This window comes from Lethenteron reissneri, chromosome 10 (assembly GCF_015708825.2).
Source record: "Lethenteron reissneri isolate LAM-NWPU_2019-01 chromosome 10, ASM1570882v1, whole genome shotgun sequence".
NCBI lineage: Eukaryota > Metazoa > Chordata > Hyperoartia > Petromyzontiformes > Petromyzontidae > Lethenteron > Lethenteron reissneri.
In genome coordinates, this window is record NC_083788.1 from 3,564,269 (window position 1) to 3,581,401 (window position 17,133).

At 52.8% G+C, this 17,133-nt stretch overlaps 1 long non-coding RNA gene across 1 annotated transcript in view; it reads right to left on the reverse strand.

Annotated features, from left to right (window-relative positions):
* The window catches only part of LOC133340541 (uncharacterized), a 24,881-nt gene extending 8,508 nt beyond the window's left edge, over positions 1 to 16,373 (reverse strand). Inside the window, exons 1-3 of the long non-coding RNA XR_009754914.1 lie at positions 16,304 to 16,373; positions 3,412 to 3,556; positions 2,615 to 2,713 (exon numbers count right to left, since the gene is read on the reverse strand). This is a non-coding gene — a long non-coding RNA (uncharacterized LOC133340541). The remainder of the gene's footprint in view (positions 1 to 2,614; positions 2,714 to 3,411; positions 3,557 to 16,303) is intronic.
* Between the last annotated feature and the right edge of the window lie 760 nt (positions 16,374 to 17,133).

Sequence of the window (17,133 nt, forward strand, 5' to 3'; positions counted from 1 at the left end):
CATGCTGTAGCTGGGCATGTGGGCTACATGACCCGGCTAATGCAGACTGTCGGAGGAGCTCACTGGTGAGAATGTGTCCAGATCTTTGTGTGTGTGTGGTGAGCGTATGTGTGGTGTATGTGTGTGGTGAGCGTGTGGTGTGCGTGTGGTGAGTGTGTGTGTGGTGAGCGTGTGTGTGTGGTGAACGTGTTTGTGTGGTGAGCGTGTGTGTGTGGTGAGCGTGTGCGTGTGTGGTGAGTGTGTGTGTGTGGTGAGTGAGTGTGTGGTGTGTGTGTGGTGAGCGTGTGTGTGCGGTAAGCGTGTGTGGTGTGTGTGTGGTGTGTGTGTGGTGAGTGTGTGGTGTGTGTGTGTGTGGTGTGTGTGTGGTGTGTGTGTGGTGTGTGTGTGGTGTGTGTGTGGTGTGTGTGGGGTGAGTGAGTGTGTGGTGAGTGTGTGGTGAGTGTGTGTGGTGTGTGTGTGGTGTGTGTGTGGTGTGTGTGGGGTGAGTGAGTGTGTGGTGTGTGTGTGGTGTGTGTGTGTGGTGAGTGTACTCAACGGGGTGATGGTGGTGAGGGTGGTGAGTGTGTGTGTGTGGTGTGTGTGTGGTGAATGTGTTTGTGTGATGTGTGTGTGGTGAGTGTGAGTGTGTGGTGTGTGTGTGGTGAGTGTACTCACCAGGGTGATGGTGGTGAGTGTGGTGAGTGTGTGTGTGTGTGGTGAGTGTGTGTGTGTGGTGAGTGTGTGGTGTGTGTGTGGTGAGTGTGTGGTGTGTGTGTGGTGAGTGTGTGTGTGGTGTGTGTGTGGTGTGTGTGTGTGTGGTGTGTGTGTGGTGAGTGTGTGTGTGGTATGTGGTGGTGGTGTGTGTGTGGTGTGTGTGTGGTGAGTGTGTGTGTGGTGTGTGGTGTGTGTGTGGTGTGTGTGTGTGTGGTGTGTGTGTGGTGAGTGTACTCGCCGGGGGTGATGGTGGTGAGTGTGTGTGGTGTGTGTGTGGTGAGTGTGTGGTGAGTGTGTGGTGTGTGTGTGTGGTGAGTGTACTCACCGGGATGAGGGTGGTGAGTGTGTGTGGTGGTGTGTGTGGTGAGTGTGAGTGTGTGTGGTGAGTGTGTGTGGTGTGTGTGTGGTGTGTGTGTGGTGAGTGTGTGGTGTGGTGTGGTGAGTGTGGCGTGTGTATGGTGTGTGTGTGGCGAGTGTGTGTGGTGAGTGTACTCACCGGGGTGATGGTGGTGAGTGTGTGTGGTGAGTGTGTGTGTGGTGAGTGTGTGTGGTGAGTGTGTGTGGTGAGTGTGTGTGGTGAGTGAGTGTGTGGCGAGTGTGTGTGGTGAGTGTACTCACCGGGGTGATGGTGGTGAGTGTGAGTGAGTGTGAGTGAGTGTGTGGTGAGTGTGTGTGTGTGGTGTGTGTGTGGTGAGTGTGTGTGGTGAGTGTGTGTGTGTGGTGAGTGTGTGGTGAGTGTGTGGTGAGTGTGGTGTGTGTGTGGTGAGTGTGTGGTGAGTGTGTGTGTGTGGTGTGTGTGTGGTGAGTGTGTGGTGAGTGTGTGGTGAGTGTGTGGTGTGTGTGGTGAGTGTGTGGTGTGTGTGGTGTGTGTGTGGTGAGTGAGTGTGTGTGGGGTAGTGTGTGTGGTGAGTGTCCTCACCGGGGTGATGGTGGTGAGTGTGAGTGAGTGTGAGTGAGTGTGTGGTGAGTGTTGTGTGGTGAGTGTGTGTGTGTGTGGTGAGTGTGTGGTGAGTGTGTGGTGTGTGTGTGTGGTGAGTGTGCTCACGGGGGTGATGGTGGTGAGGGTGGTGAGTGTGTGTGTGGTGAGTGAGTGTGTGAGTGTGTGTGAGTGTGTGGTGTGTGTGGTGAGTGTGTGGTGTGTGTGGTGTGTGTGTGGGTGTGTGGTGAGTGTGTGTGGTGTGTGTGTGTGGTCAGTGTGAGTGTGTGGTGAGTGTGTGAGTGTGTGGTGAGTGTGTGGTGAGTGTGTGGTGAGTGTGTGAGTGAGTGTGTGAGTGTGTGGTGAGTGTGTGGGTGTGTGTGGTGAGTGTGTGGTGAGTGTGTGTGGTGAGTGTCCTCACCGGGGTGATGGTGGTGAGGGTGGTGAGTGTGAGTGAGTGTTAGTGAGTGTGTAGTGAGTGTGTGTGGTGAGTGTACTCACCGGGGTGGTGGTGGTGAGTGTGTGTGGTGAGTGTATGGTGAGTGTGTGTGTGGTGTGTGAGTGTGTGTGGGTGGAGAGTGTGTGGTGAGTGTGTGTGGTGAGTGTGTGTACTCACCGGGGTGGTGGTGGTGAGGGTGGTGAGTGTGTGAGTGTGTGGTGAGTGTGTGAGTGTGTGTGGTGTGTGAGTGTGTGGTGAGTGTACTCACCGGGGTGATGGTGGTGAGGGTGCTGAGTGTGTGTGTGGTGAGTGTGTGGTGTGTGTGTGTGGTGAGTGTGTGTGTGGTGTGTGAGTGTGTGGTGTGTGTACTCACCGGGGTGAGTGTGGTGAGTGTGTGGTGAGTGTGTGGTGAGTGAGTGTGTGGTGAGTGTGTGGTGAGTGTGTGGTGAGTGTGTGTGGTGTGTGTACTCACCGGGGTTGTGGTGGTGAGGGTGGTGAGTGTGTGAGTGTATGGTGAGTGTGTGGTGTGTGTGAGTGTGTGGTGAGTGTGTGGTGTGTGCACTCACCGGGGTGATGGTGGTGGTGAGGGTGCTGAGCGCCCTCCAGATGTTCGTTGCTGCTGGTGGAGCCACAGGACGACACGCTGGAAGCGGAACCCAGACGCTCTGCACACAGACAAAGGTCCCCCGCGTAGCCTTAACAGACTGTTGGGGCAAGTGCTGTTAGCAAGCAGCACCTGTGAAGGCCGGCACGGCACACGAGGGGGTGGGGGGCAGCACCACGCCCGGCCGCCTTTGTCTCCCCAAGCTGGACGGGGGGAAGGTAAGGGCAGGGCAGGTGAGGGGAGAGAGGGCAGGTGAGGGCAGGTGAGGGCAGGTGAGGGCAGGTGAGGAGAGGGCAGGTGAGAGCAGGTGAATGGAGGTGAGGGTAGAACAGGTGATGGCAAGGCAGGTGAGGGCACGTAAGGTGAGTAGAGGGGAGGTGAGGGGCAGGTGAGGGGCAGGTGAGGGGCAGGTGAGGGGCAGGTGAGGAGAGGGCAGGTGAGGTGAGGGGCAGGTAAAGGCAGGCAGGTGAGGGCAGGTGAGGGGCAGGTGAGGGCAGGTGAGGGGCAGGTGAGGGGCAGGTGAGGGGCAGGTGAGGAGAGGGCAGGTGAGGTGAGGGGCAGGTGATGGCAAGGCAGGTGAGGGGCAGGTGAGGGGCAGGTGAGGGGCAGGTGAGGGCAGGTGAGGGGCAGGTGAGGTGCAGGTGAGGGCAGGTGAGGGGCAGGTGATGGCAAGGCAGGTGAGGTGAGGTGCAGGTGAGGGGCAGGTGAGGGCAGGTGAGGGGCAGGTGAGGGCAGGTGATGTGAGGGGCGGCGACGCACTCCGGTAGTAGTCGTTCTTGGCCACGAGGCTGCCCACGGGGATGGAGGCCATCGTCGCCACTGTCGCCGCTGTGCCCCCCTCCGACTCCTCCCCCCCTCCGCTCCGGGGCCGTCTTCCTCGGCAAGCACACAGCGCCTGCGGGGCCTGCACAGGAGGGATGGAGTGGAGGGGGGGCGAGTGGGGGGGGAGAAAAGGTGATTTTTAAATCCTTTATATTAAGTTCACTTGCTTGCGTGCTTGCTTGCTTGCTTACGACCGTGCAAATCCGTGCAAATCTTTCGGTCTTTTTTTAACCCACTTCCCGTGATCCAATCGAGCTGACATTTTGCACACAGACTCGTTGTGCGTGACAATTAATGTTCGTGAAAAAAAATGTTCGTGAAAATTTTTTTTCCAAAATTTTACACTGTTTCGAGAAATTTTTTTAAAATATTTAATTACCAATTGCTTAATGGTGGCAGACAATCATCTGACCCATAGGTGGCAGCCATCTCAAGCCAGAGGACGAGAGGACTCTAGCCGCCACGCATATAAAGGGTTTATAGTGAAAAACTTTGTTTTTACGGGTTAATTTTTATCCTTTTATTTTTATTCATTTCATTTTTTTACCTACGTGACTTTACCGAAAAAAATAAGAGTATGCATCCTTGCAGTCGCGAAAGCTTCAAATCTAGAATTAAGAGGTGAGAGCTCAGTTCATTGATTAGGACTTACCCCGTGAGCCAATCGGCTCTTGATTTGGGTTCGACCGCGACAAGCAATACAATTACAAGATGCGCCCGAAATGTATTGTACACAAATCTAAACATCATTGGAAAAGAGGTGAGAGTTCAATTCATTGATTAGGACTTACCCCGTGAGCCAATCGGCTCTTGATTTGGGTTCGACCGCAACAAGCGATACAATTACAAGATGCACCCAAAATGTATCGTGCACAAATCTAAACATCATTGGAAAAGAGGTGAGAGTTCAATTCATTGATTAGGATTTACCCCGTGAGCCAATCGGGTCTTGATTTGGGTTCGACCGTGACAAGCAATACAATTACAAGATGCGCCCGAAATGTATCGTGCACAAATCTAAACATCATGTACGTAAACAATTAAATCGTACAGAATAAGCACCGCCCGTCCACGCTGCGTACAAAGAGTTGGCATGGGCCGTGGCGCCAGGAGTGGTACGAGAAGGGTCAAGAGTTAGGGTTGCTGTTAGGTTCGGGCCGAGTTCGTGGGAGGAATATGAGTTGATGATGACGTCACCCTGCTGCTGCTGCTCTATATAAGAACGGGAGACACAGCAGAGCCTCACCATTCTGGCGAATTGCCCGATGATGCTGGATGCAATTACCAGCGAAACGTCGCGCTACTCAAATTGTAAATGTTGTGGTTTCACGCTTCAACACACCGGTGTGGGGCTAAAGCAGTGAACTATTTGTCTTTTGTCAACGTGACACTTTTTTTACTGATTGGCCGTGTCGGGTGGTGGAGGGTTACGACACATTTATAAATAACGCGATCTAAACCCAAAAACGTTGATTATGGGAGGAATATGATTAGGGCAGACTTAGTGGTAGAAACAGGGTCAGCGTTGGTCAGCAATATGGCTTAGGTTGCGGTCAAGGGTTCCGAGTTAGAGGATAAGGTGAGGGTTCGAGCTAAGGGTAGGGGGTTAGGGCTCGGGTCAGGATTAAGGTCGGAGTTAGGATGAGGGGTTAAGGGCAGAGCGAGGGTTACGGTGAGTGTACAGGTCAGATTTCGATTTAAAGCTTTCGTGACTGCAGGGATTCATCTTCTTGGTTATTTCGGTAAAGTCACGTAGAAGGGAAGTAATAAAATAATAAAAATAATATATATTATTTTATTATGTTTTATTTTAATTATTTTATTATTTCCATTCTACGTGACTTTAACGAAAGAACCAATAAGATATTTTATGTTTTATTTTTATTATTTTATATTTCCATTCTACGTGACTTTACCGAAAGAACCAAGAAGATATTTTATAATGTTTTATTTTTATTATTTTATTACTTCCCTTCTACGTGACTTTACCGAAAGAACCAACAAGATATTTATTATGTTTCAATTTTATTATTTTATTATTTCCATTCTACGTGACTTTAAGGAAAGAACCAAGAAGATATTTTATGTTTTATTTTTATTATTTTATTATTTCCATTCTACGTGACTTTACCGAAAGAACCAAGAAGATGTTTAGGTCAGGGTCAGGGTTCAGAGTGCAGGCGATACTCTAGAGCGACGCTCTTCACCGCCAGGCCCGAGTGGGCCACTGTTGGGCCCCTGGGGGCCTACCGTGCCGCCCTCTGACGTGCGGTCCTCTGCCGCCAACACGCAACAAATGTGAACGCGCGACAAATGTGAACGCGCGACAAATGTGAACGCGCGACAAATGTGAACGCGCGACAAATGTGAACGCGCGACAAATGTGAACGCGCGACAAATGTGAACGCGCGACAAATGTGAACGCGCGACAAATGTGAACGCGCCGACAAATGTGAACGCGCGACAAATGTGAACGCGCGACAAATGTGAACGCGCGACAAATGTGAACGCGCGACAATGTGAACGCGCGACAAATGTGAACGCGCGACAAATGTGAACGCGCGACAAATGTGAACGCGCGACAAATGTGAACGCGCGACAAATGTTGAACGCGCGACAAATGTGAACGCGCGACAAATGTGAACGCTGCGACAAATGTGAACGCGCGACAAATGTGAACGCGCGACAAATGTGAACGCGCGACAAATGTGAACGCGCGACAAAATGTGAAACGCGCGACAAATGTGAACGCGCGACAAATGTGAACGCGCGACAATTGAACCGCGCGAATGTGAACGCGCGACAAATGTGAACGCGCGACAAATGTGAACGCGCGACAAATGTGAACGCGCGACAAATGTGAACGCGCGACAAATGTGAACGCGCGACAAATGTGAACGCGCGACAAATGTGAACGCGCGACAAATGTGAACGCGCGACAAATGTGAACGCGCGACAAATGTGAACGCGCGACAAATGTGAACGCGCGACAAATGTGAACGCGCGACAATGTGAACGCGCGACAAATGTGAACACGCGACAAATGTGAACACGCGACAAATGTGAACCGCGGACAAATGTGAACACGCGACAAATGTGAACACGCGACAAATGTGAACACGCGACAAATGTGAACACGCGACAAATGTGAACACGCGACAAATGTGAACACGCGACAAATGTGAACACGCGACAAATGTGAACCACGCGACAAATGTGAACACGCGACAAATGTGAACACGCGACAAATGTGAACACGCGACAAATGTGACACGCGACAAATGTGAACCGCGACAAATGTGAAACACGCGACAAATGTGAACACGCGACAAATGTGAACACGCGACAAATGTGAACACGCGACAAATGTGAACCGCGACAAATGTGAACACGCGACAAATGTGAACACGCGACAAATGTGAACACGCGACAAATGTGAACACGCGACAAATGTGAACACGCGACAAATGTGAACACGCGGACAAATGTGAACACGCGACAAATGTGAACACGCGGACAATGTGAACACGCGACAAATGTGAACACGCGACAAATGTGAACACGCGACAATGTGAAACACGCGACAAATGTGAACACGCGACAAATGTGAACACGCGAACAAATGTGAACACGCGACAAATGTGAACACGCGACAAATGTGAACACGCGACAAATGTGAACACGCGACAAATGTGAACACGCGACAAATGTGAACACGCGACAAATGTGAACACGCGACAAATGTGAACACGCGACAAATGTGAACACGCGACAAATGTGAACCGCGACAAATGTGACAGCGCGACAAATGTGAACACGCGACAAATGTGAACACGCGACAAATGTGAACGCGCGACAAATGTGAACGCGCGACAAATGTGAACGCGCGACAAATGTGAACGCGCGACAAATGTGAACGCGCGACAAATGTGAACGCGCCACAAATGTGAACGCGCGACAAATGTGAACGCGCGACAAATGTGAACGCGCGACAAATGTGAACGCGCGACAAATGTGAACGCGCGACAAATGTGAACGCGCGACAAATGTGAACGCGCGACAAATGTGAACGCGCGACAAATGTGAACGCGCGACAAATGTGAACGCGCGACAAATGTGAACGCGCGACAAATGTGAACGCGCGACAAATGTGAACGCGCGACAAATGTGAACGCGCGACAAATGTGAACGCGCGACAAATGTGAACGCGCGACAAATGTGAACGCGCGACAAATGTGAACGCGCGACAAATGTGAACGCGCGACAAATGTGAACGCGCGACAAATGTGAACGCGCGACAAATGTGAACGCGCGACAAATGTGAACGCGCGACAAATGTGAACGCGCGACAAATGTGAACGCGCGACAAATGTGAACGCGCGACAAATGTGAACGCCGACAAATGTGAACGCGCGACAAATGTGAACGCGCGACAAATGTGAACGCGCGACAAATGTGAACGCGCGACAAATGTGAACGCGCGACAAATGTGAACGCGCGACAAATGTGAACGCGCGACAAATGTGAACGCGCGACAAATGTGAACGCGCGACAAATGTGAACGCGCGACAAATGTGAACGCGCGACAAATGTGAACGCGCGACAAATGTGAACGCGCGACAAATGTGAACGCGCGACAAATGTGAACGCGCGACAAATGTGAACGCGCGACAAATGTGAACGCGCGACAAATGTGAACGCGCGACAAATGTGAACGCGCGACAAATGTGAACGCGCGACAAATGTGAACGCGCGACAAATGTGAACGCGCGACAAATGTGAACGCGCGACAAATGTGAACGCAATGTGACACGCGCGACAAAATGTGAACGCGCGACAAATGTGAACGCGCGACAAATGTGAAACGCGCGACAAATGTGAACACGCGACAATGTGAACACGCGACAATGTGAACGCGCGACAAATGTGAACGCGCGCCAAAATGTGAACGCGCGACAAATGTGAACGCGCGACAAATGTGAACGCGCGACAAATGTGAACACGCGAACAAATGTGAACGCGCGCCAAATGTGAACCGCGCGACAAATGTGAACGCGCGACAAATGTTGAACCGCGGACAATGTGAACCGCGCGACAAATGTGAACGCGCGAACAATGTGATACGCGCGACAAATGTGAACGCGCGACAAATGTGAACGCGCGACAAATGTGAACGCGCGACAATTGTGAACGCGCGACAAATGTGAACGCGCGACAAAATCGTGAACGCGCGACAAATGTGAACGCGGACAAATGTGACCGCGCGAACAAATGTGAACGCGCGACCAATGTGAACGCGCGACAAATGTGAACGCGCGACAAATGTGAACGCGCGACAATGTGAACGCGCGACAAATGTGAACGCGCGACAAATGTGAACGCGCGACAAATGTGAACGCGCGACAAATGTGAACGCGCGACAAATGTGAACGCGCGACAAATGTGAACGCGCGACAAATGTGAACGCGCGACAAATTGAAAGCCGGCGACAAATGTGAACGCGCGACAAATGTGAACGCCGACAAATGTGAACGCGCGACAAATGTGAACGCCGCAAATGTGAACCGCGCGACAATGTGAACGCGCGACAAATGTGAACGCGCGACAAATGTGAACGCGCGACAAATGTGAACGCGCGACAAATGTGAACGCGCGACAAATGTGAACGCGCGACAAATGTGGAACGCGCGACAAATGTGAACGCGCGACAAATGTGAACGCGCGACAAATGTGAACGCGCGACAAATGTGAACGCGCGACAATGTGAACGGCGACAAATGTAACGCGCGACAAAGGTGAACCGCGACAAATGTGAACGCGCGACAAATGTGAACGCGCGACAATGTGAACGCGCGACAAATGTGAACGCGCGACAAATGTGAAAACGCGCGACAAATGTGAACGCGCGACAAATGTGAACGCGCGACAATGTGAACGCGCGACAAATGTGAACGCGCAGACAAATGTGAACGCGCGACAAATGTGAACGCGCGACAAATGTGAACGCGCGACAATGTGAACGCGCGACAAATTGTGAACGGCCGACAAATGTGAACGCGCGACAAATGTGAACGCGCGACAAATGTGAACGCGCGACAAATGTGAAACGCGCGACAAATGTAACCGCGACAAATGTGAACACGCCGACAAATGTGAACACGCGACAAATGTGAACACGCGACAAATGTGAACACGCGACAAATGTGAACACGCGACAAATTGTGAACACCGCGACAAATTGTGAACACGCGACAAATGTGAACACGCGACAAATGTGAACGCCGACAAATGTGAACACGCGACAATGTGAACACGCGACAAATGTGAACACGCGACAAATGTGAACACGCGACAAATGTGAACACGCGACAAATGTGAACACGCGACAAATGTGAAACACGCGACAAATGTGAACACGCGACAAATGTGAACACGCGACAAATGTGAACACGCGACAAATGTGAACACGCGACAAATGTGAACACGCGACAAATGTGAACACGCGACAAATGTGAACACGCGACAAATGTGACACGCTACAAAGTGAACCGCGACAAATGTGAACACGCGACAAATGTGAACCGCGACAAATGTGAACACGCGACAAATGTGAACACGCGCCAAATGTGAACACGCGACAAATGTGAACAGCGCGACAAATGTGAACGCCGCGACAAATGTGAACGCGCGACAAATGTGAACGCGCGACAAATGTGAACGCGCGACAAATGTGAACGCGCGGACAAATGTGAACGCGCGACAAATGTGAACGCGCGACAAATGTGAACGCGCGACAAATGTGAACGCGCGACAAATGATGAACGCGCGACAAATGTGAACGCGCGACAAATGTGAACGCGCGAACAAATGTGAACGCGCGACAAATGTGATACGCGCGACAAATGTGAACGCGCGACAAATGTGAACGCGCGACAAATGTGAACGCGCGACAAATGTGAACGCGCGACAAATGTGAACGCGCGACAAATGTGAACGCGCGACAAATGTGAACGCGCGACAAATGTGAACGCGCGACAAATGTGAACGCGCGACAATGTGAACGCGCGACAATGTGAACGCGCGACAAATGTGAACGCGCGACAAATGTGAACGCGCGACAAATGTGAACGCGCGACAAATGTGAACGCGCGACAAATGTGAACGGTAATGTGAACGCGCGACAAATGTGAACGCGCGACAAATGTGAACGCGCGACAAATGTGAACGCGCGACAAATGTGAACCCGCGCGACAACATGTGAACGCGCGACAATGTGAACGCGCGACAAATGTGAACGCGCGACAAATGTGAACGCGCGACAAATGTGAACGCGCGACAATGTGAACGCGCGACAAATGTGAACGCGCGACAAATTGAACGCGCAACAAATGTGAACACCCCCCCCCCCCCCCCATCATCATGCTGCTGTCAAACCCACAATGGTTTCAAATGACGTGGTGGCAGCCCTCGCATCAATCCAGTTTATTTTGAAGCTCTCCAATGCGGGTTTCATCAACAGAAAGCTTAGGCTCCCTGGCAGACGCACTGATTGTGTCTTATCGTGTGCCCCCCACCCCCTCCCCCCTGAAAATGAGTTAAGAAGAGCGCTGGTCTAGAAAGAATGTGGTTGTTGCTGCTGCTGCTGCTGTTGGAGTTGGCACAGTTGAGGTTGGGGCGAGGTGGAAAGTCACCCAAACCGTGCCAGGGTCGTTATGTAACCATGATCGGGAAACCCGAACCCCCCCCCCCCCCTCCAAAATTTGATACACACACATACACACACACACCCACATACCCACACACACACACATACCCACACACACACACATACCCACACACACACACATACCCACACACACACACATACCCACACGCACAACCACACTTACACACGACAACACACCCACACGCACACACACACACATACCCACACACACACATACCCACACACACCCACACATACCCACACGCACAACCACACTTACACACGACAACACACCCACACGCACACACACACATACCCACACACACACACACACATACCCACACACACATATACCCATACACACACATACCCACACACACACACATACCCACACACACACATACCCACACACACACATATACCCACACACACACACATACCCACACACACACACATACCCACAAAGACAAAGACAGAACAAAGATCCCCCGTGTAGCCTTAATAGACTGTAGGGGCAAGTGCTGTTAGCGAGCACCTATGAAGGCCGGAACGGTACACGAGGGGGTGGGTGGCCAGCACCACGCCCGACCGCCTTTGTCTCCCCAGTGGCGATGTTTACACACCGCACCAGGTACTCATTTAAGGCTGAGTCGACCTAGGGGAGGCCCAGGACCGGTTCAGATAATCGTCACTGGTGTTAGCCGTGAGCGGGAATCGAACCCGGGTCGCCAGGTTCATAGCGCAGCGCGCTAACCGCTACACTACCGCTCCCCATACCCATACACACACATACCCACACACACACACATATACCCACACACACATATACCCACACACACACACATACCCACACACATACACGCACACACCCACACACAAAGACAAAGATCCCCCCCCCCCGTGAAGCCTGCACAGACTGTTGGGGCAAGTGCTGTTGGCGAGTAGCACCTATGAAGGCCGGCTCTGTGGCACACGAGGGGGTGGGTGGCCAGCACCACGCCCGGCCGCCTTTGTCTCCCCAGTGCTAGCGATGTTTACACACCGCACCAAGTACTCATTTGAGGCTGAGCCGACCTAGGAGGAAGGGGGGGGCAGGACCGGTTCAGATAATCGTCACCGGGTGTTGGCGGCCGTGAGCGGGAATCGAACTCGGGTCGCCGGGTTCGTAGCGCAGCGTAGCGCTAACCGCTGCGCCACCGCTCCTCACATACACACACACAAGCGCACAGACACACACACACGCACACGCCTCGCAAACATCCTGCAGTTACATAATCGTGTACACCACCGAACAGACTCAACGTGTCCACACAGGCACACAAATCCCGCGTGTCGACAGTAAGATACCGCAGGGGCAAGTGCTGCTACACCGACCGCCTTTGTCTCCCCACCGCTAATGTTTACACACGGCGAAAGTGGTACTCATTTAAGGCCGAGTCAACCCAGGGGATGCCCAAACACCCACCGGTTCAGATGTCACTCGACGCCGACGTTATCCGTGGCCGAAAATAGAACATTCAGGGTCGCCGGGTTCGCAGTGGAGTGCGCTAACCAGTGCGCCACCGCTCCCCACTGCATTCTAAAACTACCCCAGCAGCAGCTGTCGTTCACAAGCTGACGGTGATGACGCCGGAGGTCCTGTGCCAGGCTAGGTGCACCTCGCACACTACTGATCGAAACAGGCCGGCTCAGAGCCACGCCAAACTCGAGCCAACTCAGAGCCAGAGCCAAGCTCAACTCGAGCCAGCTCAGAGCCAGAGCCAAGCTTGATCTCGAGCCGACTCAGAGCCAGAGCCAAGCTTGATCTCGAGCCGACTCAGAGCCAGAGCCACGCTTGATCTCGAGGTGACTCAGAGCCAGAGGCAAGCTGAACTCGATCCGACTCAGAGCCAGAGCCAAGCTTGATCTCGAGGTGACTCAGAGCCAGAGCCACGCTCAACTCGAGCCGACTCAGAGCCAGAGCCAAGCTTGATCTCGAGCCGACTCAGAGCCAGAGCCAAGCTTGATCTCGAGGTGACTCAGAGCCAGAGCCAAGCTTGATCTCGAGCCGGCTCAGAGCCAGAGCCAAGCTTGATCTCGAGGTGACTCAGAGCCAGAGCCACGCTTGATCTCGAGCCGACTCAGAGCCAGAGCCAAGCTTGATCTCGAGCCGACTCAGAGCCAGAGCCAAGCTTGATCTCGAGGTGACTCAGAGCCAGAGCCACGCTTGATCTCGAGCCGACTCAGAGCCAAAGCCAAGCTTGATCTCGAGCCGACTCAGAGCCAAGCTCAACTCGAGCCGGTTCAGAGCCACGCTTAACTCAAGCCGACTCAGAGCCAGAGCCAAGCTTGATCTCGAGCCGGCTCAGAGCCAGAGCCAAGCTTGATCTCGAGCCGACTCAGAGCCAGAGCCAAGGTGAACTCGAGGTGACTCAGAGCCAGAGCCAAGCTTGATCTCGAGCCGACTCAGAGCCAAGCTTGATCTCGAGCCGACTCAGAGCCAGAGCCAAGCTTGATCTCGAGCCGACTCAGAGCCAGAGCCACGCTTGATCTCGAGGTGACTCAGAGCCAGAGGCAAACTGAACTCGATCCGACTCAGAGCCAGAGCCAAGCTTGATCTCGAGGTGACTCAGAGCCAGAGCCACGCTCAAATCGAGCCGACTCAGAGCCAGAGCCAAGCTTGATCTCGAGCCGACTCAGAGCCAGAGCCAAGCTTGATCTCGAGGTGACTCAGAGCCAGAGCCAAGCTTGATCTCGAGCCGGCTCAGAGCCAGAGCCAAGCTTGATCTCGAGGTGACTCAGAGCCAGAGCCACGCTTGATCTCGAGCCGACTCAGAGCCAGAGCCAAGCTTGATCTCGAGCCGACTCAGAGCCAGAGCCAAGCTTGATCTCGAGGTGACTCAGAGCCAGAGCCACGCTTGATCTCGAGCCGACTCAGAGCCAGAGCCACGCTCAACTCGAGCCGACTCAGAGCCAGAGCCAAGCTTGATCTCGAGCCGACTCAGAGCCAGAGCCAAGCTTGATCTCGAGGTGACTCAGAGCCAGAGCCAAGCTTGATCTCGAGCCGGCTCAGAGCCAGAGCCAAGCTTGATCTCGAGGTGACTCAGAGCCAGAGCCACGCTTGATCTCGAGCCGACTCAGAGCCAGAGCCAAGCTTGATCTCGAGCCGACTCAGAGCCAGAGCCAAGCTTGATCTCGAGGTGACTCAGAGCCAGAGCCACGCTTGATCTCGAGCCGACTCAGAGCCAGAGCCAAGCTTGATCTCGAGCCGACTCAGAGCCAAGCTCAACTCGAGCCGGTTCAGAGCCACGCTTAACTCAAGCCGACTCAGAGCCAGAGCCAAGCTTGATCTCGAGCCGACTCAGAGCCAGAGCCAAACTTGATCTCGAGCCGACTCAGAGCCAGAGCCAAGCTTGATCTCGAGCCGACTCAGAGCCAGAGCCAAGCTTGATCTCGAGCCGGCTCAGAGCCAAGCTCAACTCGAGCCGACTCAGAGCCACGCTCCCAGCCAGGCTCAGCATTTCCACGAGGCTGAGCCGGAGCCGCTGGGAAGCAACTGAGCGGCTCAAGCTTGAGCCGAGCCGAGACAAAGGTCACCCCTATAGCCTTGGCGGACTGTGGGGGCAAGTGCTGTTAGCGAGCAGCACCACGCCCGGCCGCCTTTGTCTCCTTAACGGCGATGTTCAGACATCGCGCCAGGTACTAAATCTGAGGCTGAGTCGATCTAGGCGAGGCCCAGGACCGGTTCAAGATAATCGTCACCGGGTGTTGGTGGACATAGAGACACAGACTCACTCACAGAGACACAGACTCACTCACAGAGACACAGACACACACACAGAGACACAGACACACACACAGAGACACAGACTCACACACAGAGACACAGACACACACACAGAGACACAGACACACACACACAGAGACAGACTCACTCACAGACTCACACACAGACACACAGGGACACATTCACAGGCACACAGAGACACATTCACAGAGACACAGATACACAGAGACACAGACTCACACACAGAGACACAGAGACACATTCACAGACACACAGGGACACATTCACAGAGACACACACACACAGAGACACAGACTCACACACAGAGACACAGAGACACATTCACAGACACACAGGGACACATTCACAGACACACACACACAGAGACACAGACTCACACACAGACACACAGAGACACAGACTCACACACAGACACACAGAGACACAGAGACACAGACTCACACACAGACACACAGAGACACAGACACACACACAGACACACAGACACACAGAGACACAGACACACAGACTCACACACAGACTCACACACAGACACACAGAGACACAGACTCACACACAGAGACACAGACTCACACACAGAGACACAGACACACACAGACACACAGAGACACAGACTCACACACAGACACACAGAGACACAGACTCACACACAGAGACACAGACTCACACACAGACACACACACAGAGACACAGACACACAGAGACACAGACTCACACACAGACACACACATAGAGACAGACTCACACACAGACACACAGAGACACAGAGACACAGACTCACACACAGAGACACAGACTCACACACAGACACACAGAGAAACACAGAGACACAGACACACACAGACACACAGAGACACAGACTCACACACAGACACACACACAGAGACAGACTCACACACAGACACACAGAGACACAGAGACACAGACTCACACACAGAGACACATAGAGATACTCACACACAGACACACAGAGACACAGACACACACAGACACACAGAGACACACAGAGACACAGACACACACACAGACACACACACAGACACACACAGACACACAGACACACAGAGACACACAGACACACAGAGACACACAGAGACACAGACACACACAAAGACACACAGACACACAGAGACACACAGACACACAGAGACACACAGAGACACAGACTCACACACACACACAGACTCACAGACTCACACACAGAGACACACAGACACACAGAGACACACAGAGACACAGACTCACACACACACACACAGACTCACACACAGACACACAGAGACACAGACACACACACACAGACACACAGACACACAGAGACACGTGTAGATACTCACGGACACTCAGGCGAGGTGCACTGTCTTCACTGTCTCACTGTCTCATCCCCTACTGATCGCGGTTATCACTCGGCGTGCCCAGACCACGCCCCTTTCCACACAGACCACGCCCCTTTCCAACCAGACCACGCCCCTTTCTACTCAGACCACGCCCCTTTCTACCCAGACCACGCCCCTTTCCACCCAGACCACGCCCCTTTCCACCCAGACCACGCCCCTTTCCACCCAGACCACGCCCCTTTCTAAACAGACCACGACCATCAGACCCCGCCCTCTACCGTACCACCGTGCGTGATTGGTCGCAGCGGTCACGTGACCGACTCTTGAGTCCACCGCATAGCAACAGCAACGTTCAGCGGGCAGCCGTGAGGTCACGGGGGGGTCACGGGGGGGTCACGCAGACATTTAAAGAGAATTTAATTAAAATGTTTACAATCTAAAAGCTGCAGCGTGGAAGGTTATACCTTTAGACGTCATGAATGTTCAAGTTCATGTATTAGGTATAGCCCTGTGAGCCATTCGGCTCTTGAATCGGGTGCAACCACAACAAACACAAAAAAAAACATGGACAAAAAACATCTTAAAGTGAATGTGTGACTGAGTGCAAACAGAAAATTCAAGAAAAGACAGCAAAAACATTGCAGAAAAAACACCGTACACCGACGCTGTGTGCAAAAATCTCAGTGGGATGCAAGTCAAACAACAACAACAACAACCATAAGACAACTTAGATTAAGGCCATCAGTCTAACTCTGTACTACAACAACACAAACATGGCCAAACCAAAACACTTTTCGAAATCACCAAAATAAAGCCATGAAAGCAATGAA